The 26,855-nt window shown below is 46.9% G+C and overlaps 1 protein-coding gene and 1 long non-coding RNA gene across 9 annotated transcripts in view; one reads left to right on the top strand and one right to left on the bottom strand.

Moving 5' to 3' along the window:
• The window catches only part of SPECC1 (sperm antigen with calponin homology and coiled-coil domains 1), a 1,059,948-nt gene that overhangs the window by 450,587 nt on the left and 582,506 nt on the right, over positions 1-26,855 (top strand). The window lies entirely within an intron of this gene.
• The window catches only part of LOC135049900 (uncharacterized), a 70,996-nt gene that overhangs the window by 42,806 nt on the left and 1,335 nt on the right, over positions 1-26,855 (bottom strand). The window lies entirely within an intron of this gene.

Genomic DNA, 26,855 nt, shown 5'->3' with positions numbered 1-26,855 from the left:
TGCATACGAACGCTCCTGGCGTGACTAGGCGATTCGTCTGCCTAGTCACGCCGGGAGCGCAGAGACACTCCCATTCTAGTGAATGGCGCATGTGCACGTCACGTACACGCCCCAGATGTGGCAATAGGCGCGGCCGGGCGGGCGCGCCCAGGCACAGACGGGGCCACGATTAGCGTGGCTCCATCTGTACCTCAATGGAAGGAGGTCTATACCCTTTCCAGCTCTATTCTAAACATTTCCCTCTCCCAATGCATATCCCTGACGCTACTCACCACCAATATAAATTATTTTGCCACATGGTGCTGGCAGTTAGATGTCCTATTGCTTCAGTATGGAAAAAGACAGAGGCACCTGAATTCGGAGAGGTCATAGCCAAAATCTGGCACCTTCACTCCATGGAATACATAACTATTTAAATAAACCATACCATCACAGTTTGGTCCCCGAGTTTTATACCTCTAGTCCAGGCATGTCCAAACTGCGGCCCTCCAGCTGTTGTGAAACTACATATCCCAGCATGCCCTGACACAGTTTTGCTGTCAGAGAATGCTAAAGCTGTGTCGGGGCATGCTGGGATGTGTAGTTTCTCAACAGCTGGAGGGCCACAGTTTGGACATGCCTGCTCTAGTCATTCGTTTTGGGCATGTCCAGCTTAGTCTCCTCCTATCCCTCCCTTCTTTATCCTCTTCTTTTCTATTTCCACTCTATTTAAAGGTACATTTCAAAATTGGTTGAGACTTTACACATTGCCTCTCACATGGCTGTTTATTTGCTGATTTATGTTGACTAATTGTCAGTTTTCAAGAACTATAATTGCATTTGCTATCTGTTTTTGACCTTTGCATAGGTGACTTATGTAATGCCTCTCCTCCTTTCAATAAAATTTGTAAAAAATAAATAAAAACAGGGGCATAGGCTTTATACAGGAGAGGACCGAAAATGGAAAAATAGTTGCTGCAGGCCCCATCCATCATGTACAGATATATTGTTCACTATTGCCCTCACTTCCAATCTCTATTCCATAACTGTCCCCCCACTCTCCATCTTTGTTTTATGCTGTGCCCACGCCCCCATCTCTATGTTCCATACTGCCACTCACACGCTGATCTCTATGTTCCACACTGCCCCTCACACCCCCATAGCTATGTTCCACACTTACCTCACACCCCCATTTCTCTGTTCCATACTGCACCTCACACCCCCATTTCTCTGTTCCATACTGCCCCTCACACCCCCATTTCTCTGACGTCCTAGTGGATGCTGGGAACTCCGTAAGGACCATGGGGAATAGCGGCTCCGCAGGAGACTGGGCACAAAAAGTAAAAGCTTTAGACTAGCTGGTGTGCACTGGCTCCTCCCCCTATGACCCTCCTCCAAGCCTCAGTTAGATTTTTGTGCCCGAACGAGAAGGGTGCAAGCTAGGTGGCTCTCCTGAGCTGCTTAGAAGTAAAAGTTTAAATAGGTTTTTTATTTTCAGTGAGTCCTGCTGGCAACAGGCTCACTGCATCGTGGGACTAAGGGGAGAAGAAGCGAACTCACCTGACTGCAGAGTGGATTGGGCTTCTTGGCTACTGGACATTAGCTCCAGAGGGACGATCACAGGTTCAGCCTGGATGGGTCCCGGAGCCGCGCCGCCGGCCCCCTTACAGAGCCAGAAGAGCGAAGAGGTCCGGAGAAAGCGGCGGCAGAAGACGTTCCTGTCTTCAAATAAGGTAGCGCACAGCACTGCAGCTGTGCGCCATTGCTCTCAGCACACTTCACACTCCGGTCACTGAGGGTGCAGGGCGCTGGGGGGGAGCGCCCTGAGACGCAATAAAAACGATATAAAAACCTTATATGGCTAAAAAAAATGCATCACATATAGCTCCTGGGCTATATGGATGCATTTATCCCCTGCCAGTTTCCTGAAAAAAGCGGGAGAAAAGGCCGCCGTGAAGGGGGCGGAGCCTTTCTCCTCAGCACACAAGCGCCATTTTCTTTCACAGCTCCGCTGGAAGGACGGCTCCCTGACTCTCCCCTGCAGTCCTGCACTACAGAAACAGGGTAAAACAGAGAGGGGGGCACTATTGGCAGCTAATATATAAATACAGCAGCTATAACAGGGAGTAACACTTATATAAGGTTATCCCTGTATATATATAGCGCTCTGGTGTGTGCTGGCAAACTCTCCCTCTGTCTCCCCAAAGGGCTAGTGGGGTCCTGTCCTCTATCAGAGCATTCCCTGTGTGTGTGCTGGGTGTCGGTACGATTGTGTCGACATGTATGAGGAGGAAAATGATGTGGAAGCAGAGCAATTGCCTGTGTTAGTGATGTCACCCCCTAGGGAGTCGACACCTGACTGGATGGTAGTAATTAAAGAATTACGTGACAATGTCAGCACTTTGCAAAAAACTGTTGACGACATGAGACAGCCGACAAATCAATTAGTGCCTGTTCAGGCGTCTCAGACACCGTCAGGGGCGCTAAAACGCCCGTTATCTCAGATGGTCGACACAGACCCTGACACGGATACTGAATCCAGTGTCGACGGTGACGAGACAAACGTAATGTCCAGTAGGGCCACACGTTACATGATCACGGCAATGAAGGAGGCATTAAACATTTCTGACACTACAAGTACCACAAAAAAGGGTATTATGTGGGGTGTGAAAAAACTACCAGTGGTTTTTCCTGAGTCAGATGAATTAAATGAGATGTGTGATAAAGCGTGGGTTTCCCCCGATAAAAAAACCCTGCTGATTTCTAATAAATTATTGGCACTATACCCTTTCCCGCCAGAGGTTAGGGCACGTTGGGAAACACCCCCTAGGGTAAATAAGGCGCTCACACGCTTATCAAAACAAGTGGCGTTACCGTCTCCTGTGACGGCCGCTCTCAAGGAACCAGCTGATAGAAGGCTGGAAAATATCTTAAAAGGTATATACACACATACCGGTGTTATACTGCGACCAGCGATCGCCTCAGCCTGGATGTGCAGCGCTGGAGTGGCTTGGTCGGATTCCCTGACTGAAAATATTGATACCCTGGATAGGGACAGTATATTATTAACTATAGAGCATTTAAAGGATGCATTACTATATATGCGAGATGCACAGAGGGATATTTGCACCCTGGCATCTAGAGTAAGTGCGATGTCCATTTCTGCCAGAAGAACGTTATGGACGCGACAGTTGTCAGGTGATGCGGATTCCAAACGACATATGGAAGTATTGCCGTATAAAGGGGAGGAGTTATTTGGGGTCGGTCTATCGGACCTGGTGGCCACAGCAACGGCTGGAAAATCCACCTTTTTACCCCAGGTCACCTCTCAGCAGAAAAAGACACCGTCTTTTCAAACCCAGTCCTTTCGTCCCTATAAGGGCAAGAGGGAAAAAAGCCCGCTCGTTCCTGCCCCGGGGCAGAGGAAGGGGAAAAAGACTGCAACATGCAGCCTCTTCCCAGGAGCAGAAGCCCTCCCCCGCTTCTGCCAAGTCCTCAGCATGACGCTGGGGCTCTGCAAGCAGACTCGGGCACGGTGGGGGGCCGTCTCAAGAATTTCAGCGCGCAGTGGGCTCACTCGCAAGTGGACCCCTGGATCCTGCAGGTAGTATCACAGGGGTACAAATTGGAGTTCGAGACGTCTCCCCCTCGCCGGTTCCTGAAGTCTGCTCTACCAACGTCTCCCTCCGACAGGGAGGCAGTATTGGAAGCTATTCACAAGCTGTATTCCCAGCAGGTGATAATGAAGGTACCCCTCCTACAACAGGGAAAGGGGTATTATTCCACGCTGTTTGTGGTACCGAAGCCGGACGGCTCGGTGAGACCAATTTTAAATCTAAAATCTTTGAACACTTACATAAAAAGGTTCAAATTCAAGATGGAGTCACTCAGAGCAGTGATAGCGAACCTGGAAGAAGGGGACTATATGGTATCTCTAGACATCAAGGATGCTTATCTCCATGTCCCAATCTACCCTTCTCACCAAGGGTACCTCAGGTTTGTGATACAAAACTGTCATTATCAGTTTCAGACGCTGCCGTTTGGATTGTCCACGGCACCACGGGTCTTTACCAAGGTAATGGCCGAAATGATGATTCTTCTTCGAAGAAAAGGCGTATTAATTATCCCTTACTTGGACGATCTCCTGATAAGGGCAAGGTCCAGGGAACAGTTAGAGGTCGGAGTAGCACTATCTCAGGTAGTGCTACGTCAGCACGGGTGGATTCTAAATATCCCAAAATCACAGCTGATTCCAACAACACGTCTACTGTTCCTAGGGATGTTTCTGGACACAGTCCAGAAAAAGGTGTTTCTCCCGGAGGAGAAGGCCAGGGAGTTATCCGAGCTAGTCAGGAACCTCCTAAAACCAGGACAAGTGTCAGTGCATCAGTGCACGAGAGTCCTGGGAAAAATGGTGGCTTCTTACGAAGCGATTCCATTCGGAAGATTCCATGCAAGAACTTTTCAGTGGGATCTGCTGGACAAATGGTCCGGATCGCATCTTCAGATGCATCAGCGGATAACCCTATCTCCAAGGACAAGGGTATCTCTCCTGTGGTGGTTACAGAAGGCTCATCTTCTAGAGGGCCGCAGATTCGGCATTCAGGATTGGATGCTGGTAACCACGGATGCCTGAGAGGCTGGGGAGCAGTCACACAGGGAAGAAATTTCCAGGGCTTGTGGTCAAGCATGGAAACGTCTCTTCACATAAATATCCTAGAGCTAAGGGCCATTTACAATGCCCTAAGTCAAGCAAGGCCTCTGCTTCAGGGTCAACCGGTATTGATCCAGTCGGACAACATCACGGCTGTCGCCCACGTAAACAGACAGGGCGGCACAAGAAGCAGGAGGGCAATGGCAGAAGCTGCAAGGATTCTCCGCTGGGCGGAAAATCATGTGATAGCACTGTCAGCAGTGTTCATTCCGGGAGTGGACAACTGGGAAGCAGACTTCCTCAGCAGACACGACCTCCACCCGGGGGAGTGGGGACTTCATCCAGAAGTCTTCCAAGTGATTGTAAACCGTTGGGAAAAACCAAAGGTGGACATGATGGCGTCCCGTCTCAACAAGAAACTGGACAGATATTGCGCCAGGTCAAGGGACCCTCAGGCAATAGCGGTGGACGCTCTGGTAACTCCGTGGGTGTTCCAGTCAGTATATGTGTTCCCTCCTCTTCCTCTCATACCAAAAGTACTGAGAATCATAAGAAGGAGAGGAGTAAGAACGATACTCGTGGCTCCGGATTGGCCAAGAAGAACTTGGTACCCGGAGCTGCAAGAGATGCTCACGGAGGACCCGTGGCCTCTACCTCTAAGGAAGGACCTGCTCCAGCAGGGACCTTGTCTGTTCCAAGACTTACCGCGGCTGCGTTTGACGGCATGGCGGTTGAACGCCGGATCCTGAAGGAAAAAGGCATTCCAGATGAAGTCATCCCTACCCTGATCAAGGCCAGGAAGGATGTAACTGCAAAACATTATCATCGCATTTGGCGAAAATATGTTGCGTGGTGTGAGGCCAAGAAGGCCCCTACGGAGGAATTTCAACTGGGTCGTTTCCTACATTTCCTGCAAGCAGGATTGTCTATGGGCCTAAAATTAGGATCCATTAAGGTTCAAATTTCGGCCCTGTCGATCTTCTTCCAGAAAGAACTGGCTTCAGTGCCTGAAGTTCAGACGTTTGTCAAAGGGGTACTGCATATACAGCCTCCTTTTGTGCCTCCAGTGGCACCTTGGGATCTCAATGTAGTTTTAGGGTTCCTAAAATCACATTGGTTTGAACCACTTGCCACAGTGGATTTGAAATATCTCACATGGAAAGTGGTAATGCTGTTGGCCCTGGCTTCAGCCAGGCGCGTATCAGAATTGGCGGCTTTATCCTATAAAAGCCCTTACCTGATATTTCATTCGGATAGGGCGGAATTGAGGACTCGTCCTCAATTTCTCCCTAAGGTGGTTTCAGCGTTTCACATGAATCAACCTATTGTGGTACCTGTGGCTACTAGGGACTTGGAGGACTCCCAAGTTGCTGGACGTAGTCAGGGCCCTGAAAATATATGTTTCCAGGACGGCTGGAGTCAGAAAATCTGACTCGCTGTTTATACTGTATGCACCCAACAAGCTGGGTGCTCCTGCTTCTAAGCAGACGATTGCTCGTTGGATTTGTAGTACAATTCAACTTGCACATTCTGTGGCAGGCCTGCCACAGCCAAAATCTGTAAAAGCCCATTCCACAAGGAAGGTGGGCTCATCTTGGGCGGCTGCCCGAGGGGTCTCGGCTTTACAACTTTGCCGAGCAGCTACTTGGTCAGGGGCAAACACGTTTGCTAAATTCTACAAATTTGATACCCTGGCTGAGGAGGACCTGGAGTTCTCTCATTCGGTGCTGCAGAGTCATCCGCACTCTCCCGCCCGTTTGGGAGCTTTGGTATAATCCCCATGGTCCTTACGGAGTTCCCAGCATCCACTAGGACGTCAGAGAAAATAAGAATTTACTTACCGATAATTCTATTTCTCATAGTCCGTAGTGGATGCTGGGCGCCCATCCCAAGTGCGGATTGTCTGCAATACTTGTATATAGTTATTGTTACAAACAAATCGGGTTGTTTATTGTTGGAAGCCATCTTTTCAGAGGCTCCTACGGTTATCATACTGTTAACTGGGTTCAGATCACGAATTGTACGGTGTGATTGGTGTGGCTGGTATGAGTCTTACCCGGGATTCAAGATCCTTCCTTATTATGTACGCTCGTCCGGGCACAGTATCTTAACTGAGGCTTGGAGGAGGGTCATAGGGGGAGGAGCCAGTGCACACCAGCTAGTCTAAAGCTTTTACTTTTTGTGCCCTGTCTCCTGCGGAGCCGCTATTCCCCATGGTCCTTACGGAGTTCCCAGCATCCACTACGGACTATGAGAAATAGAATTATCGGTAAGTAAATTCTTATTTTCTCTGTTCCATACTGCCCCTCACACCCCCATTTCTCTGTTCCATACTGCCCCTCACACCCCCATTTCTCTGTTCCATACTGCCCCTCACACCCCCATTTCTCTGTTCCATACTGCCCCTCACACCCCCATTTCTCTGTTCCATACTGCCCCTCACACCCCCATTTCTCTGTTCCATACTGCCCTTCACATCCCTTACTCTATGTTCTATGCTGTCCCCCACACCTTTTTCCCTCTGCTGCAATTAACTTACCTCTGCTCGTCTTCTTCTTCTGTCACTTCTTGGTTTGTCTCTCTGAAAGGCAGCATTGCAACATCATCACGTTCGTGATGTTACCGGGAGCTGTGTGCAGGTGAGACTGGGGAGCCAGTCGGGGAGCAGTGATCCAAGCTGCTGTGCCCAGCACTACATAGGCGCCGTTTTTACCAGTCGTCCAAAAGTGGAAGCCGTCGCTCCCCACTATTCTCTCCTACTACACCACTGGTTAAAATAACTAATGTGTTATATGCAATTATATCCCCCTGATTGTTTCTTTTTGATTTGTGGTTTTGCAATATGTTTATCATCCAATAATGTGTAGTTTAAAAGTGGTGCGCTATACTATTTGTAATGCTACGCCGTTGAAGCAGGTGTGGATAATGGAATGCTGTCAAAATACTGGCACTTGGGATCTCAACAGTCAGGATCCCAACAAATCCTGTAGGTAAGTACAGTGGGTGGGGCTAGGATTAGGCTGCGCGAGGGTTCGGGTTCGGCTGTGGCTGGGGGAGTTTAGGGTTAGGCCGTGGGAGGGGTCTGACGGGATCCTGCTGTTGGTCTTCTGACTGTTGGGATGCCGACTGCCGTGATTTTGTATTCTACCCATAAACCCCTTTCACATCGTAAAAATAACCCGGTATCGACCCGGCATATTTTGCCGGGTCGACAAGGGTCAGTGTGCAATGTGAAAGGGGCCTTGGAGAATTCCCGGGTCGCCTGACCCGGTAATTCAACCCGCGTAATAAGAAGGGTTATTCCTGGGTTGAATACTGGGTCAGGTGCAGTGTGAATGGGTTGCCGGGTCGATGCGACCCGGTAACCATTCACAGCATAGGGAGAGGCGGCGCGGAGATGTGGTCATCTCCCAGCGCCGCCTCCACCCGCGCTCCCACTGCCAGCTCTGCCCCTTGCTGCTATGGCAACTGACCCGGCATATTGCCAGGTCGGAAAGCCAGCGCAGAGTCTCCAATGCCGGATCCCACCCGGGAAGGAAACCGTTTCCAATTCCCGAGTGGGATCCGGCATTGGAGATGTGAAAGGGGTAATAGAGAACTACTATATTGCTATTCAGTATTTTACCAGCAGGTAACTGTACTGTAAGTATATATTATCATCCGCTGACAAGTTTGACAATATTGTGGAAGGCTGGTATGTATGTATGTATGTATGTATGTATGTATGTATACTGGTAGGTTAATTGGCTCCCAACAAAATTAACCCTAGTTAATGTGTCTGTGTGTACATGAGGTAGGGAATATAGGGGCAGATGTATTAACCTGGAGAAGGCATAAGGAAGTGATAAACCAGTAATATGTGCAAGCTGATAAAGGCATCAGCCAATCACATCCTAACTGTTAATTTACATACTGGAACTGATTAGCTGGTGCCTTTATCACCTTGCACATATCACTGGTTAATCACTTCCTTACGCCATCTACAGGTTAATACATTTGCCCCATAGTTTGTAAGCTCCACTGGTGCAGGGACTGATGTGAATGGGCAAATATTCTCTGTAAAGCGCTGTGGAATATGTGTGCGCTATATAAATAACTGGTAATAAATAATAATAATGTATGTTTTTTTTTTTTTTTAATTGCAGCCGTATGTGCCGTAGATATGTACTGTATGTTCATGTAAAAATCTGGTTGCTGTGAATTTATATGACGTATGCAGCGGGGAGCGTCCATGCGTAGTCTCATTTCCTCATATTTAATTTAGTTGTTCTTCAATGGACTGGAAGCAAATTCTAGGCAAAGTGCTGTTTGTTATATCATCATACAATTTATGTATATTTAAACAAGTCATTTAAAGAGCTAGTGGCTTTTATCTAGTTCCGCAAACGTGTGAGATTAATGGAGTTCTGTAACTGGGGTGTGGTTCATCAAATCGACAGTATCTAGGTCGACAATGTTTAGGTTGACCACTATAGGTCGACAGTCACTAGGTCGACATGGATGGAAGGTCGACAGGGTTTCTAGGTCGACATGTGCTAGGTCGACAGGTCTAAAGGTCGACATGAGGAATTTTTTTTTTGGTGTCGTTTTCTTTGTAGAGTGACCGGGATCCCAAATTAGTGCACCGCGTCCCCTCGCGTGGCTCGCTTCGCTCGCCATGCTTTGGGCATGGTGCCTTCGCTCCGCTACCGCTTCGCTCGGCACACTTTACCGTTCCAATCGTAGTCCACGTGGATCGTTAAGTATGAAAAAATTCAAAAAAATAAAAAAATGTGAAAAACTCATGTCGACCTTTAGACCTGTCGACCTAGCACATGTCGACCTAGAAACCCTGTCGACCTTCCATCCATGTCGACCTAGTGACTGTCGACCTATAGTGGTCGACCTAAACATTGTCGACCTAGATACTGTCGATCTTCAGACCGGATCCCCTGTAACTGCATGTTGTAATCTCCACTATTAACTAAAAGATCCTCAAGGCACACTAACAGTCCAGGTTTTAAGTATATCCATGCTTGAGCACATGCTATTTAATTAGTGTCTCCGTCAATTTGATTATACCATCTGTGCCATCTGTGCTTAAGCATGGCTATTCTTAAAACCTGGACTGTTAGAGGTGCTTTGAGGATAGAGTTTGGGAACCACTGCTCTACGATCTATCTGGTTATAATGAAGTCTAGAGAGTAGTAATCAAGCATGGGTAGAGTACAAGCTGAGGTGGTCCTAGCTTTTTAAATGATTTTTCACATTATTTTGTTTAAACTTGCAAATATGTAGGTACATTTTATAAATTACCGATAGATCGAAATACTGTTAGTGTTTGTTGTGGTAGGGTTAAGGTATATGACTTTACTGACACGTGTTCAGAATGTGGCTGGAGGGATCCGCCCACACAGGGGAGAAAAAGGAGGCGTTACTACACCTAATGGCTGCTGCAGAGAGGAGACAGGCCGGGTGAGACTTGTGCAGTCAGGGGCTGGCCGATGCCTGTGTATCCAGTCCAAGTGGGATAAATTCCATGTTAATGGGCAATTTTCGCATTTGTTTTGTAATCCTCCCTGGTGCTGAACGTAAAGCACCATTCCGTTTATTCACCTGAAAAGCTGATTTGGGTCCTGTTGAGCACATAGACACTGCACAAATGTACCCCTCTACTGAACTAATTACCCCAAATTTTCACACTGTATATGATTAATATTAAAGGCATAGTGCTTCTTTCACGGTAGGAATATTGATGCAATGGTACTTAATGGAAAGCACCATTTCATTTATTGAGTATTTCCTTGACCGTTTTTATAACATAGGGGGTAATTCTTAGTTGATCGCAGCAGCAAGTTTGTTAGCAATTGGGCAAAACCATGTGCACTGCAGGGGGGGGGGGGCAGATATAACATTTGCAGAGAGAGTTAGATTTGGATGGGTTATTTTGTTTCTGTGCAGGGTAAATACTGGCTGCTTTATTTTTACACTGCATTTTAGATTTCAGTTTGAATACACCCCACCCAAATCTAACTCTCTCTGCACATGTTATATCTGCCCTACTGCAGTGCACATGGTTTTGCCCAACCGCTAACAAATTTGCTGCTGCGATCAACTCAGAATTAGGCCCATAGTTGGGAGATGGATGACAGAGACGGATTAACTGCAGGGTGGCCAGGGTGGTTACTCTGGTGTCCCCACACACTGAGGTATCACCACACATAGCTACATCACCAGCATCTTGGCACTGTGACATATGCAAACTGGGTTTTCTGTGTGGCATAATGTCAGCTGAAGGCAGTACAGTATGTTTAACACATATGTGGTGCTTGGAGTATTAACAAATTATACTTTTTAATAACATTGGCAGCATATCTTGTTGATCATTTTTTTTGGTAGGGGTCCCCACAAGTTAGCTGCCCTAGGGTGCCCTTAAACCTTAGTCTGGCCCTGACAGGTGTCAGGCACCATAACACCTATCTCCTGTTAAAGAATCCTGTCATCCCAGCTTCTTCCTGCAGGTCAGAAAATTAGGAGGTGTGTCCTGTTCATTGCTGCTCTACATAGCAGAAGAGCGGTGAATGGTTGCAGAGTAAGGAATGGGTGATGTGGAGGAGTTGGGTATATGGGCAGTCAGAATGTGGCCATGCCCAATTGTAACATGACACACCTCTAACTAGTATTAACCTGGAGAAGGCATAAGGAAGTGATAAACCAGTGATAAGTGCAAGGTGATAAATGCACCAGCCAATCAGCTCCTAACTGTTAATTTACATATTGGAGCTGATTGGCTGGTGCGTTTATCACCTTGCACTTATCACTGGTTTATCACTTCCTTATGCCTTCTCCAGGTTGATACATCTGCCGCAGTATGTGGTCATACCCTCTGTCTCCATACCTAGTGCTCCAAATGTGTGAATTCTCACCCTGAGCTAATTCAATTCTTCTTCACTCCCGATCTACCGTCTTAAGTGACAGGATATGGAGGAGGCAATATTCAATTGTGCTTTTTTTTTATCGTGCTTGTCACGCCTAGAGAGGTCGGATAAAGCCAGGTAAAGCAGCTAAACCTGACCAAAGTAATGGGTGTGACGTGAAAAGTTTCTTCTTAAGCACTGAAACGTTCACTTTTTGCTCATTTCAGCTTTCCAACCCTGGGGGGTGTCAGCTGAAATCCAGGCACACACAGCCAACCATGCTGCCCCAATGGCGCAACAATTAAATAGCTGCATTGGGCACAATCTATTGGCTGCCGTCACTTAAAACAATTGAAACTCACCCCTTGTCTCCTTACTGTAATCTGTTGTGTGATATTGGCAGATTTGATATTTATAAACATTTTGTGGATAATATAAGTGTACATGCATTGGTTAGTGATAACTAATCCGCCCTCCATATGCACTGGGCTCACCGATGAATAAGCACACTGCAGAAAATAGGCTACATCCTTGGCATGATGCCAGGCTGCGACTATTATGATTATTCCCAACCGGGGATTGCTCCACGAATTCCTAATGGAATTAATGGCGTGATTGCTGGCTGTGAATAGTCACAGCCCGGTGCGCCATGCAGCATGCCTAATTGTAGCAAAGATGAGCATGGCGACATCTGTATATATGCACATACTGTACTGTATATAGTTTCAGGTTTTCAAGACTTCATCACACCTCTGTTCTTTATACATGTTAATAGACACATAACATTTCATTAAAATTGGACATATAAGGCCTGTGACATCATTTCCATTATTGCATTCGAACATGTTAATATTTTGTTCAAAATATTAAAATACAGCACGTGAGCATGTGCTACTAAGTAGGATTATTTGGTAAGAGTGTAATGCAAGGATAACACGTTAACGTTCCTTGTATTACATAACGTGTAAAACACATCTACAGCGCGTTTTATTTTCATGTGTTTACTGTATATCCTTTTTCCCAGTGTGTATGTGTGAATGAGCCCTGCATCCATTTATCACATTTTGTAAGCTGAACAACATGTATTGGGATTTATTATTATTGTATGTACTGTATCTTCTTTCTCAGAACCCTTCATTTCCAAGTAAACGCCAAACATTTGTACACGCGTCATTGATATGTAGGTTTCAAGAGACAGAAGATGAAATGAATCATAAAATATGAGGTAAAATGTTGCACAGTGGAAATTTTTTTTTTCCCCCAGACCAGAAATGTATTACACTAAGTGGTATGCCCAGGAGACTGATGATATACCATATGTATACAGTTTGAAAAGTAATACTCTGTTGCAACAATATATCCTCCTTTGAGATCTCGCCAGTGGTGAATGTTAATTTTATATAGAACATGCTGCTGGTTTTCCCAGCCTACTGATTGATTGTAAGCACACATGTACTTCTCCAGCCAATAGGAAGTTATCAAGGGATTGACTAACAGAACCTTTTATGTCTGCAAAACCAGTTCCACAAGGAAGAAACCAGATTATGGTATACGGTGATACTTTTCATCTTCCCTCATATTACTCTCAACCCCCCCATAGAGCTGTATTGGCATTAGTCACACGCCCCACCACCAAATGGAGAACATTAAATCTAAATATGTGTTAATTAACAACGGAGTCACATAAATCTCAGGAATACTGACAACTTCCACTTTTACGAAAGAAACGTGTTAACCTACATTAGCATCTCAAGGACACCTATAATAGCTCAATTCCTTCCTGCAAATGGTTTACTCTTAAGAGCTGGACAGGAGGAATTGACTTAAAATGTACTTTATCCAAATTTACTATTACTATATATTTTTTTTTTTTTACCTCCTGTAGATCATGGGGTAGATTTGCTAAAACTTGTAATTAGGAAAAGGGGTGGTGTTGCCCATAGCAATCAGACTATGGGGTATATGCAATTGCGGTCGAATTCCCGAAATTGTCGAATTTCGGGTATTTTTCGGCCAAAAAAAAAAATCGTCAATGCAATTCAGTGCTTTCCGTCAAAAAAACGGACTTTCAAAATTCGACTTTTTGAAATTCGACTTTTTGCAAATTCGACTTTTCTGCAATGATACAAGTGCTGCAATTCGACAAAAGCATATTCAATTCAAGTTTGGAAATTCGACAGCAGTGCTTTTAGACAGCAAATTCGTCATTTTCAATCCGCCACACTTTGGAGGGTGAAACCAATAAAAAAAATTTAAAACATGTTTTTTTTGTGGTTTTTTTTCGTGGTAATATCAGATCTATTTATATTAGAAGGGATTAGGTACTTGGTTTGTCTTTTTGGGAGGCACAAGTATTATTTATATATTTGTAAAAATAATATTTTTTTTTATTTTTTATTTTTTTTTATAGATGGAATGGTGAAATCCCTGAAAAAAATAGCGTGGGGTCCCCCCTCCAAAGCATAACCTGCCTCGGGCTCTTCGAGCTGGTCCTGGTTCTAAAAATGCGGGGGAAAAATTGACAGGGGATCCCCCGTATTTTTAAAACCAGCACCGGGCTCTGCGCCTGGTGCTGGTGCAAAAAATACGGGGGACAAAACGAGTAGGGGTCCCCCGTATTTTTTACACCAGCATCGGGCTCCACTAGCTGGACAGATAATGCCACAGCCGGGGGTCACTTTTATACAGTGCCCTGCGGCCGTGGCATTAAATATCCAACTAGTCACCCCTGGCCGGGGTACCCTGGAGGAGTGGGGACCCCTTCAATCAAGGGGTCCCCCCCCAGCCACCCAAGGGCCAGGGGTGAAGCCCGAGGCTGTCCCCCCCATCCAAGGGCTGCGGATGGGAGGCTGATAGCCTAGGTAAAATGTCAAGAATATTGTTTTTTCCAGAAGAACTACAAGTCCCAGCAAGCCTCCCCCGCAAGCTGGTACTTGGAGAACCACAAGTACCAGCATGCGGGAGAAAAACGGGCCCGCTGGTACCTGTAGTTCTACTGGAAAAAAAATACCCAAATAAAAACAGGACACACACACCGTGACAGTAAAACTTTATTTCATACGTCGACACACACATACTTACCTATGTTCACACGCCGACATCGGTCCTCTTCTCCATGTAGAATCCACGGATACCTGAAAAGAAAAGATCAATATACTCAACTCAACCAGGGTCCAGAGATAAATCCACGTACTTGTTAAAAAAAACAAACCGGACACCCGTACCATGCCGGACTGAAAGGGGTCCCATGCTTACACATGGGACCCCTTACCCCGAATGCAGAGAGACCTCTCAGAGTGACAGCTGTCACAGAAAGGTCTCTAAAGCCAATCAGGAAGCGCAACTTCGTTGCGCTCACCTGATTGGCTGTGCGCTGTCTGAACTCAGACAGCGCATCGCACAGCTCCGTCCATTACTTTCAATGGTGGGAACTTATCGGCTAGCGGTGAGGTCACCCGCCGGTCAGCGGCTGACCGCGGGTAACCCCCGCAGACGGCAAAGTTCTCACCATTGAAAGTAATGGAGAAAGCTGTGCGATGCGCTGTCACAGCACAGACAGCGCACAGCCAATCAGGTGAGCGCCACGGAAGTAGCGCTTCCTGTTTGGCTGAAGGGACTTCAGTGACAGGAGTCACGTGGTGTCCCGGCATTCGGGGAAAGGGGTCTGATGTGAAAGCATGGGACCCCTTTCAGTCCGGTGGTACGAGTGTTCGTTTTTTTTTTTTTAACAAGTACGTGGATGTATCTGTGGACGTGGATGTACCTCTGGACGCTGGAAGGTGAGTATAATTTTTTTTCACAGGTACCCTCGGATCGTCGGAGACCGTGGCAGTCGGCGTGTCAACATAGGTAAGTGTGTGTGTCGGCAGTGTGTAATAACGTTTTACTGTCACTGTGTCTGTGTACTGTTTTTATTTGGGTATTTTTTTTCCAGTAGAACTACAGGTACCAGCGGGCCCGGTTTTCTCCCGCATGCTGGTACTTGTGGTTCTCCAAGTACCAGTTTGCGGGGGAGGCTTGCTGGGACTTGTAGTACTGCTGGAAAAAAATAAGAATTTACTTACCGATAATTCTATTTCTCATAGTCCGTAGTGGATGCTGGGGACTCCGAAAGGACCATGGGGAATAGCGGCTCCGCAGGAGACTGGGCACATCTAAAGAAAGCTTTAGGACTATCTGGTGTGCACTGGCTCCTCCCCCTATGACCCTCCTCCAAGCCTCAGTTAGGATACTGTGCCCGGACGAGCGTACACAATAAGGAAGGATCTTGAATCCCGGGTAAGACTCTTACCAGCCACACCAATCACACCGTACAACTTGTGATCTGAACCCAGTTAACAGCATGATAACAGAAGGAGCCTCTGAAAAGATGGCTCACAACAACAAAAAACCCGATTTTTTTGTAACAATAACTATGTACAAGTAATGCAGACAATCCGCACTTGGGATGGGCGCCCAGCATCCACTACGGACTATGAGAAATAGAATTATCGGTAAGTAAATTCTTATTTTCTCTAACGTCCTAGTGGATGCTGGGGACTCCGAAAGGACCATGGGGATTATACCAAAGCTCCCAAACGGGCGGGAGAGTGCGGATGACTCTGCAGCACCGAATGAGAGAACTCCAGGTCCTCCTCAGCCAGGGTATCAAATTTGTAGAATTTAGCAAACGTGTTTGCCCCTGACCAAGTAGCAGCTCGGCAAAGTTGTAAAGCCGAGACCCCTCGGGCAGCCGCCCAAGATGAGCCCACTTTCCGTGTGGAATGGGCTTTTACAGATTTTGGCTGTGGCAGGCCTGCCACAGAATGTGCAAGCTGAATTGTACTACAAATCCAACGAGCAATCGTCTGCTTAGAAGCAGGAGCACCCAGCTTGTTGGGTGCATACAGGATAAACAGCGAGTCAGATTTTCTGACTCCAGCCGTCCTGGAAACATATATTTTCAGGGCCCTGACTACGTCCAGCAACTTGGAATCCTCCAAGTCCCTAGTAGCCGCAGGCACCACAAATAGGTTGGTTCAGGTGAAACGCTGAAACCACCTTAGGGAGAAACTGAGGACGAGTCCTCAATTTCGCCCTGTCCGAATGGAACATCAGATAAGGGCTTTTTCAGGATAAAGCCGCCAATTCTGACATGCGCCTGGCCCAGGCCAGGGCCAACAGCATGACCACTTCCCATGTGAGATATTGTAACTCCACAGATTTAAGTGGTTCAAACCAATGTGACTTTTGGAACCCAAAACTACATTGAGATCCCAAGGTGCCACTGGAGGCACAAAAGGAGGCTGTATATGCAGTACCCCTTTTACAAACGTCTGAACTTCAGGGACTGAAGCTAGTTCTTTTTGGAAGAAAATTGACAGGACCGAAATTTGAACCTTAATGGACCCCAATTTCAGGCCCATAGACACTCCTGTTTGCAGGAAATGTAGGAATCGACCCAGTTGAATTTCCACCGTCGGGCCTTACTGGCCTCGCACCACGCAACATATTTTCGCCAATTGCGGTGATAATGTTTTTGCGGTTACATCCTTCCTGGCTTTGATCAGGATAGGGATGACTTCATCCGGAATGCCCTTTTTCCTTCAGGATCCGGCGTTCAACCGCCATGCCGTCAAACGCAGCCGCGGTAAGTCTTGGAACAGACAGGGTCCTTGCTGGAGCAGGTCCCTTCTTAGAGGTAGAGGCCACGGATCCTCCGTGAGCATCTCTTGAAGTTCCGGTTACCAAGTCCTTCTTGGCCAATCCGGAGCCACGAATATAGTGCTTACTCCTCACCATCTTATCAATCTCAGTACCTTGGGTATGAGAGGCAGAGGAGGGAACACATACCCTGACTGGTACACCCACGGTGTTACCAGAGCGTCTACAGCTATTGCCTGAGGGTCCCTGGACCTGGCGCAATACTTGTCGTTTTATAAACATGTGGAAGACTTCTGGGTGAAGTCCCTACTCTCCCGGGTGGAGGTCGTGCTGAGGAAGTCTGCTTCCCAGTTGTCCACTCCCGGAATGAATACTGCTGACAGTGCTATCACATGATTTTCCGCCCAGCGAAGAATCCTTGCAGCTTCTGCCATAGCCCTCCTGCTTCTTGTGCCACCCTGTCTGTTTACGTGGGTGACTGCCATGATGTTGTCCGACTGGATCAACCCCGGCTGACCTTGAAGCAGAGGTCTTGCTAAGCTTAGAGCATTGTAAATAGCCCTTAGCTTCAGGATATTTATGTGAAGTGATGTCTCCAGGCTTGACCCTAAGCCCTGGATATTCCTTCCCTGTGTGACTGCTCCCCAGCCTCGCAGGCTGGCCTCCGTGGTCACCAGGACCCAGTCCTGAATGCCGAATCTGCGGCCCTCTAGAAGATGAGCACTCTGCAACCACCACAGGAGGGACACCCTTGTCCTTGGTGACAGGGTTATCCGCTGATGCATCTGAAGATGCGACCCGGACCATTTGTCCAGCAGGTCCCACTGGAAATTCTTGCATGGAATCTGCCGAATGGGATTGCTTCGTAGGAAGCCCCCATTTTACCCAGAACCCTTGTGCATTGATGCACTGAGACTTGGCTCGGGTTGAGGAGGTTCCTGACTAGCTCGGATAACTCCCTGGCTTTCTCCTCCGGGAGAAACACCTTTTTCTGGACTGTGTCCAGGATCATCCCTAGGAACAGAAGACACGTCGTCGGAACCAGCTGCGATTTTGGAATATTGAGAATCCAATCGTGCTGCCGCAACACTACCTGAGATAGTGCTACACCGACCTCCAACTGTTCCCTGGATCTTACCCTTATCAGGGAATCGTCCAAGTAAGGGATAACTAAAATTCCCTTCCTTCGAAGGAATATCATCATTTCGGCCATTATCTTGGTAAAGACCCGGGGTGCCGTGGACCATCCCTACGGCAGCGTCTGAACTGATAGTGACAGTTCTGTACCATAAACCTGAGGTACCCTTGGTGAGAAGGGTAATTTTTGACATGAAGGTAAGCATCCTTGATGTCCCGAGACATCATGTAGTCCCCTTCTTCCAGGTTCGCAATCACTGCTCTGAGTGACTCAATCTTGAATTTGAACCTCTGTATGTAAGTGTTCAAAGATTTTAGATTTAGAATCGGTCTCACCGAGCCGTCCGGCTTCGGTACCACAACAGTGTGGAATAATACCCCGTTCCCTGTTGCAGGAGGGGTACCTTGATTATCACCTGCTGGGAATACAGCTTGTGAATGTCTTCCAAAACTGTCTCCCTGTCAGAAGGAGACATCGGTAAAGGCGACTTTAGGAAACGGCGAGGGGAAGACGTCTCGAATTTTAATTTGTACCCCTGAGATATCACCTGAAGGATCCAGGGGTCTACTTGCGAGTGAGCCCACTGCGCGCTGAAATTAATTGAAACGGGCCCCCCACCGTGCCTGATTCTGCTTGTAAAGCCCTAGCGTCATACTGAGGGCTTGGCAGAGGCGGGAGAGGGTTTCTGTTCCTGGGAACTGGCTGATTTCTGCAGCCTTTTTCCTCTCCCTCTGTCACGGGGCAGAAATGAGGAACCTTTTGCCCGCTTGTCCACGAAAAGACTGCGCCTGATACTACAGCGTCTTCTCATGTTGAGAGGCGACCTGGGGTACAAACGTGGATTTCCCAGCTGTTGCCGTGGCCACCAGGTCTGAAAGACCGACCCCAAATAACTCCTCCCCTTAATAAGGCAATACTTCTAACTGCCGTTTGGAATACGCATCACCTGACCACTGACGTGTCCATAACCCTCTACTGGTAGAAATGGACAACGCACTTAGACTTGATGCCAGTCGGCAAATATTCCGCTGTGCATCACGCATATATAGAAATGCATCTTTTAAATGCTCTATAGGCAAAAATATACTGTCCCTATCTAGGGTATCAATATTTTCAGTCAGGGAATCCGACCACGCCAACCCAGCACTGCGCATCCAGGCTGAGGCGATTTCTGGTCGCAGTATAACACCAGTATGTGTGTAAATACATTTTAGGATACCCTCCTGCTTTCTATCAGCAGGATCCTTAAGGGCGGCCATCTCAGGAGAGGATAGAGCCCTTACAAGCGTGTGAGCGCTTTATCCCCCCTAGGGGGTGTTTCCCAACGCACCCTAACCTCTGGCGGGAAAGGATATAATGCCAATAACATTTTAGAATTTATCAGTTGTTATCGGGGGAAAACCACGCATCATCACACACCTCATTTAATTTCTCAGATTCAGGAAAACTACAGGTAGTTTTTCCTCACCGAACATAATACCCCTTTTTTTTGGTGGTACTCGTATTATCAGAAATGTGTAAAACATTTTTCATTGCCTCAATCATGTAACGTGTGGCCCTACTGGAAGTTACATTCGTCTCTTCACCGTCGACACTGGAGTCAGTATCCGTGTCGGCGTCTATATCTGCCATCTGAGGTAACGGGCGCTTTAGAGCCCCGGACGGCCTATGAGACGTCTGGACAGGCACAAGCTGAGTAGCCGGCTGTCTCCTGTCAACCACTGTCTTTTATACATAGCTGACACTGTCACGTATTACTTCCAACAGTTCATCCACTCAGGTGTCGACCTCCTAGGGGGTGACATCACTATTACAGGCAATCTGCTCCGTCTCAACATCATTTTTCTCCTCATACATGTCGACACAAACGTACCGACATACAGCACACACACAGGGAATGCTCTGATAGAGGACAGGACCCCACTAGCCCTTTGGGGAGACAGAGGGAGAGTTTGCCAGCACACACCAGAGCGCAATATATATACAGGGATAACCTTATATAAGTGTTTTTCCCCTTATAGCTGCTGTATCTTTAATACTGCGCCTAATTTGTGCCCCCCTCTCTTTTTTAACCCTTTCTGTAGTGTAGTGACTGCAGGGGAGAGACAGGGAGCTTCCCTCCAACGGAGTTGTGAGGGAAAATGGCGCCAGTGTGCTGAGGAGATAGGCTCCGCCCCCTTATCGGCGGCCTTATCTCCCGTTTTTTTATGAATTCTGGCAGGGGTTAAATGCATCCATATAGCCCAGGAGCTATATGTGATGCATTTTTTGCCATCCAAGGTGTTTTTTATTGCGCCTCAAGGCGCCCCTCCCAGCGCCCTGCACCCTCAGTGACCGGAGTGTGAAGTGTGCTGAGAGCAATGGCGCACAGCTGCAGTGCTGTGCGCTACCTTGTTGAAGACCGGACGTCTTCTGCCGCCGATTTTCCGGACCTCTTCTGCCTTCTGGCTCTGTAAGGGGGCCGGCGGCGCGGCTCTGGGACCCATCCAGGCTGGGCCTGTGATCGTCCCTCTGGAGCTAATGTCCAGTAGCCTAAGAAGCCCAATCCACTCTGCACGCAGGTGAGTTCGCTTCTCTCCCCTTAGTCCCTTGATGCAGTGAGCCTGTTGCCAGCAGGTCTCACTGAAAATAAAAAACCTAAACTAAAACTTTCACTAAGAAGCTCAGGAGAGCCCCTAGTGTGCACCCTTCTCGTTCGGGCACAGAGATCTAACTGAGGCTTGGAGGAGGGTCATAGGGGGAGGAGCCAGTGCACACCAGATAGTCCTAAAGCTTTCTTTAGATGTGCCCAGTCTCCTGCGGAGCCGCTATTCCCCATGGTCCTTTCGGAGTCCCCAGCATCCACTAGGACGTTAGAGAAACAATATTCTGTCATTTTACTCAAGGCTATCAGCCTCCCATCCGCAGCCATTGGATGGGGGGGGACAGCCTCGGGCTTCACCCCTGGCCCTTGGGTGGCTGATGGGGGGGGACCCCTTGATTGAAGGGGTCCCCACTCCCCCAGGGTACCCCGGCCAGGGGTGACTAGTTGGATATTTAATGCCACGGCCGCAGGGCACTGTATAAAAGTGACCCCCGGCTGTGGCATTATCTGTCCAGCTAGTGGAGCCCGATGCTGGTGTAAAAAATACGGGGGACCCCTACTCTTTTTGTCCCCCGTATTTTTTGCACCAGCACCAGGCGCAGAGCCCGGTGCTGGTTTTAAAAATACTGGGGATCCCTGCCCAATTTTTCCCCGCATTTTTAGAACCAGGACCAGCTCAAAGAGCCCGAGGCTGGTTATGCTTTGAAGGGGGGACCCCACGCCATTTTTTTTACGGGTTTTTCCCCGTTTTTTTAAATCGCGGCAAAATCCGGCAAATCGGCCGTTTTTCGCCCGCGGGACTGTCGAATCTGTTTTTCATTGAATATGGTGAATTCCGGCAGCCACCTGCCGGAATTCACCTGTCGAATTGTGTCGAATTAAAAAACGGCGATAATTTGCCGCGATTCGCCGTGAATTGCATGTACCCCTATAAGTATAATTCATCTATGCTATTCAAGAAAAGTACATCTAGAATTTGATTGGCAGCTATGGGCAAGTGTTGGTGTTTCCACACCCAAATGTTAGAAAATATGAATAAGGAGAGAGGGAGACAGACTGTGGTGCGTGTGGGGGAGGAAGCAGAGATATACATATTTATACCTGTATAAGTGTATAAATAAATATATATTTATTTATTAAGTTTCTTATATAGTGCAGCAAATTTAGAATTCAGTGTGTGTGTGTGTGTATGTATGTGTGTGTGTATGTGTGTGTGTGTGTATGTATGTATATATATATATATATATATATATATATACATATATATATATATTTATAGCACAGACGTCGGCGGCACTCAGAAATAAAGTCGCAAAGCGGCAGGTAGTATCAACGTTTCAAAGGTTTATTCCCTCGTCATCAGGATGACGAGGGAATAAACCTTCGAAATGTTGATACTACCTGCTGCTTTGTGACTTTTTATTTCTGAGTGCCGCCGACGTCTGTGCTGTATATGGCTTCCTGGCATCGGGGAGATCCATGGAGGGCACGGGAGCAGTAATCTGTACGAGGGGGGAGTGCTGCCTATCTGAACTTGTGTGTGTGTGTGTGTGTGTGTGTGTGTGTGTGTGTGTGTGTGTGTATATATATATATATATATATATATATATATATATATTATTAACTAACTAACTAAGTGGATCATTGCGCCCTACGGGCGCTTTTCACACCGTTGCAAGGGGCTACGTCCCTTAGCCCATGCATGCCTTTCTGGTGTTCAATATTTGTATTAAATGGAGTATTACCTGCATTCCTTGTTTTAACCTGGTTGGTTGCTATGGGCATTGTATGGTGGTCACTGGGATGCTCCTTGTATTGAACATCTCTCACTGGAATAGTAGACAGAGGCATTGTGATGTATTTTTTCTTTTACACCACAAGGAAAAAGTGAGACCAGTTTGTGTTTAACGGTGGCTGAGACCCCAGTAAGAATGATCTATTTTATAGTGACCTTTTACCAAGTCGGTGCTAATCTTTGGAATTCCCTGCTGTTTGATTAAGTAGTAATAATCATTTAATGTGTCTACTTGTCACCCTACTGTGTTGACTCTGCCTACCAGTACAATGCCTCACCTACTGGTGTGATCACCTACTGTGACACGATCTTTCTGCTGAGGCCACTACATGAGGCCACTTTTCATATTTTTCCAGGGCCACTCTAAGTTCCCAATCCTCCCCTGTCTGGCATCGAAGAAACATGAATGATAAATCAAAGTAAATGTACCAGGAGGGTATTGACAAGCCATTAGAAAGTTATCGGAAGCAGCCTACAAAAATCAAATATCTAGGGATCTATTTGACCTCCCGCTACGACACTCTCTTTCATGAAAACTTTCCACCTCTTCTTACTAAAACTCAAACTGATTTAATGTCCTGGAATAGTCTGTTCATTTCGTGGCTGGGTAGGAATATAGCGGTTAAAATGAATATAATCCCCAAATGGCTCTATCTTTTTCAGACCCTCCCTGTAGCTGTCCCTGCTTCCTTCCTTCGTAACATTCAGAAAGCCCTTGTTCGTTTTATTTGGAATCATAGGCCCCCCCGCATCGCTGGCAACACTCTGAAAAGACCTACCGCCACCGGCGGTAGGGGTCTCCCCGATATCAAACTACTACCTGGCCTCCCATTTCTCTCATATTGTCACCTCCTACGCTCCTCCTGGTTCTGTCTCCTGGTTGGATATTGAATCAACCTATGTTAACCTTCCAGACCTGACCCCCTTGTGGGGTTTATCCTCCACTTCCCGACCCCCAACATCCAAACTACTCCACACTATTAAATTTAATCTTAAACTCTGGGACTTTCACTCTCTGAAGATGAACCTTACCTCCACTCCTTCACCCTTGACCTGTATTTGGCAGAACCCTCTGTTTCCTCCTAGACTCTCGATTACGAGGTTCCGTGTATGGACACAGCTTGGCTTTAAATTCCTGGTTGATTTTGCCGATCGAGGCCAATGGTTGTCCCTATCTGATCTTCAACAGAAGACCCCTTCGCACACACTTAATCCCTTCCAATTCCTACAAATTTGTCACTTTTTATGTTCCTTACCCTCTTCTGCTTTACTCCGCGACCTCACCCCCTTTAAAAATTTGTGTAAAAACTCCCACCTCTCCAAAGGCTTGATTTCCCAACTTTATTCTCTTCTACTAGACTCTACCCTTCCAGGTCCCACAAACTCACTTGGGAACGTGATCTTGGACCTTCCCCCCCCCCCCCATCCCGGAGAGTGATGACTGGGACGACATGAGACTGGGGATAGCTAGGAGCTCTAGTGCAACTGCTTTCAAAGAGACGGCATGCAAAATTTACTATCGTTGGTACTATACCCCTGATAGACTCAATAAATTCTTCTTGTCTTCCTCCCCAAACTGTTGGAGGAATTGCGGTTGTAGAGGCACTATGCTTCATATATGGTTGACCTGCCCATTCATAGTTCCCTTCTGGAACCTAGTCCATTCCCTCCTGGCCTCCCTTCTGGAATCTCCCGTGCTGAAAGATCCCTGGATATTTTTGCTGTGTTATCCTCCCCCCAACTCTTGATAAATTCACCCAAAAATTGGCTGTGCACATTTTAACTGCGGCCAAATCGCTGATAGCTCTCAATTGGAAAAATCCTTCTCCCCCTTCTCTCCCTTCCCTTAAAGCCAAAATCTGGCATATTGCATCAATGGAGAGGATTACATATTACCTCCATGATCGGGGTCACGCTTTTGAGCAGGTCTGGGCTCCCTGGCTCCTTGCAGAGCGTAGATCACCGCCCCCGCCCTCTTGTTCTTGACTCTGTCCGTAGGCCCGTGGCGACAGCTACTACTTCTTCTCCATCTTTTTTCCTTTCCTTCTTTTCTTGTCTGCTAATTCTCGAAATACCTACTGATATCTGATAGCACCGTAGTTCCCCCCCCTTCTCCCAACCCCCCCTTCTTTCTCCCTCTCCCCCCCCCCCCCCCCCTGCATTTGATACTTTGTTACCAGTGTTTCTTTTTGATTGTTCTTGTTCTTTACTCTAAAAAAATTTTGGTCTTTGATGGACGATTGTTCTTTGGCCGTTTGTCCTTTTTCTTAGTGTATTGTTTTAAGACTATGTTTGACCAAACCAAAATATAGAATTAAAATAAATAAATAAATAAAAGTTATCGGAAGATGGAAACCCTTTTTAACATTATCTTATACTGTGAATTTCTTACCCTGTTTCCAAGACAAAAACATTGTCAATTATTAAGTTAACTTGTTAATTAAGTGAAAGGGAGACATGATATTTTCCGGGAGATGTATCACGCCACTGAGGGAGATAAAGTTGGGTATTTGCCCAAAGCAAATGATGCTTCTAACTACAGGTATACTTTCATGTACTGTTCATGGGTGTTTTGGACATTTCCACTTTCTCTCTCTCCAATGTTTGATATATCTCCCCAAGAGTGCTGCATATAAAATATGTCTAGCTGCTATACAGCAGGTCAGGAGCACCAGCAGGACAAGTCATATCAGTAATAATTTGCGGACCCTGTGAAGTTGGCATGCAATAAAGAATGGAGACTCAGTCAATGAATACATTAAACATTTTCAGTTTATGCTAAAATATAAAAAAATGTATTATGAAGAATATTTAACAAACAATATTTGTGAGACCTACAAATGTTAAACAGCCCCTGAATGTATGTATTGAGTACTGCAACAGATATTGAAGATTTCTCTTACGTCCTAGAGGATGCTGCGGTCCATATTAGTACCATAGGGTATAAACGGGTCCACTAGGAGCCACTGGCACTTTAAGAGTTTGAGAGTGTGGGAGTGTGGGCTGGCTCCTCCCTCTATGCCCCTCCTACCAGACTCCGTTTAGAAAATGTGCTCGGAGGAGTCGGTCACAGCTAGGGGAGCTCCTAGAGCTTCTTTAGTCTTATTATTTTCTTAGAGTTAGTTTAGGCACAGGGAGGCTGCTGGCAAGAGCCTCCCTGCTTCGAAGGATTAAGGGGGGAGAGTAGTGTCCGCTGATCTCTCAGATCTCTACTAGGGTAGCAAATACTGAGACTGAAACTCAGGTGTTAAAGAAATCTATGCCAGTTTGGTCAGGTTTTGTTCCTATTCCTGCAAAATCCCACAGAAACGTGCTCTTGCCCAAATTATACAAGATGACACGGATACCGATTCTGATACTGCAGACGGTGATGGGGATGTGCTGAGGGGGGCGGCATACCTTGCAAAGGGGGTGCAGCTCATGATTGAGGCCATTAGAGATGTGTTAAACATTACTGACATGCCACCTGAGCAGGTTGAGGAGGCTTACTTCACTGACAATAAGAAAGCCTCGCTAACCTTCCCTGCGTGTAAAGAATTAAACGCAAAATTTGAAAATTCCTGGGAATACCCGGAGAAAAAATTCCAGATCCCAAAAAGGGTTCTGGTTGCTTTTCCCTTCCCTGAATGTGAAGCATTTCTGAGCTTGGACCGGCAGCTAATGCCATTTCTAAATGGCGTTTGTAGCCCGTGGGCTACATTATGCAATTCTTCCCAGGAGAAGGATCCTTGGCTGCTCTCACATATGCAGTCTGACAAATGCACATGTGGAGTAGCGCAGCCGGTGTCTAAACCCAGTAGTGAAGTGATTGCATTAGCGATTATTTTACTTCTTATACATTGCAGGGACGGGCATGAGATTGGTACTTCTTATGGCATAAAAGCTACACCTCTGGACTCGCAAAGAGTCATCCTTCAGCACTCAGGAGAGGAAAAACCCCCTTGGGGGAAACCTCTGGGGAACCATGGCCTCAGGATCGCCCTTCCCTCTGGGCATTAAGAGGTGTACTAATAGGGGGATCAGTATGATATCCCGGCGCACGGAATCCTATTGGTCGTAATACAGACGCAGGTGCAAAAATGGCTCACAGGGGAGAGTAAGGGGTATTTTCCCCTCTCTTCACCCCCTTAACCCTCCCTGTCCGCAGCCTAACAGTGACCTCCCCC

This window comes from Pseudophryne corroboree, chromosome 2 (assembly GCF_028390025.1).
Source record: "Pseudophryne corroboree isolate aPseCor3 chromosome 2, aPseCor3.hap2, whole genome shotgun sequence".
Taxonomy (NCBI): Eukaryota; Metazoa; Chordata; class Amphibia; order Anura; family Myobatrachidae; genus Pseudophryne; species Pseudophryne corroboree.
Note: the sequence above shows the minus strand (reverse complement) of the source record. Positions and strands in the feature narration are given on the sequence as shown.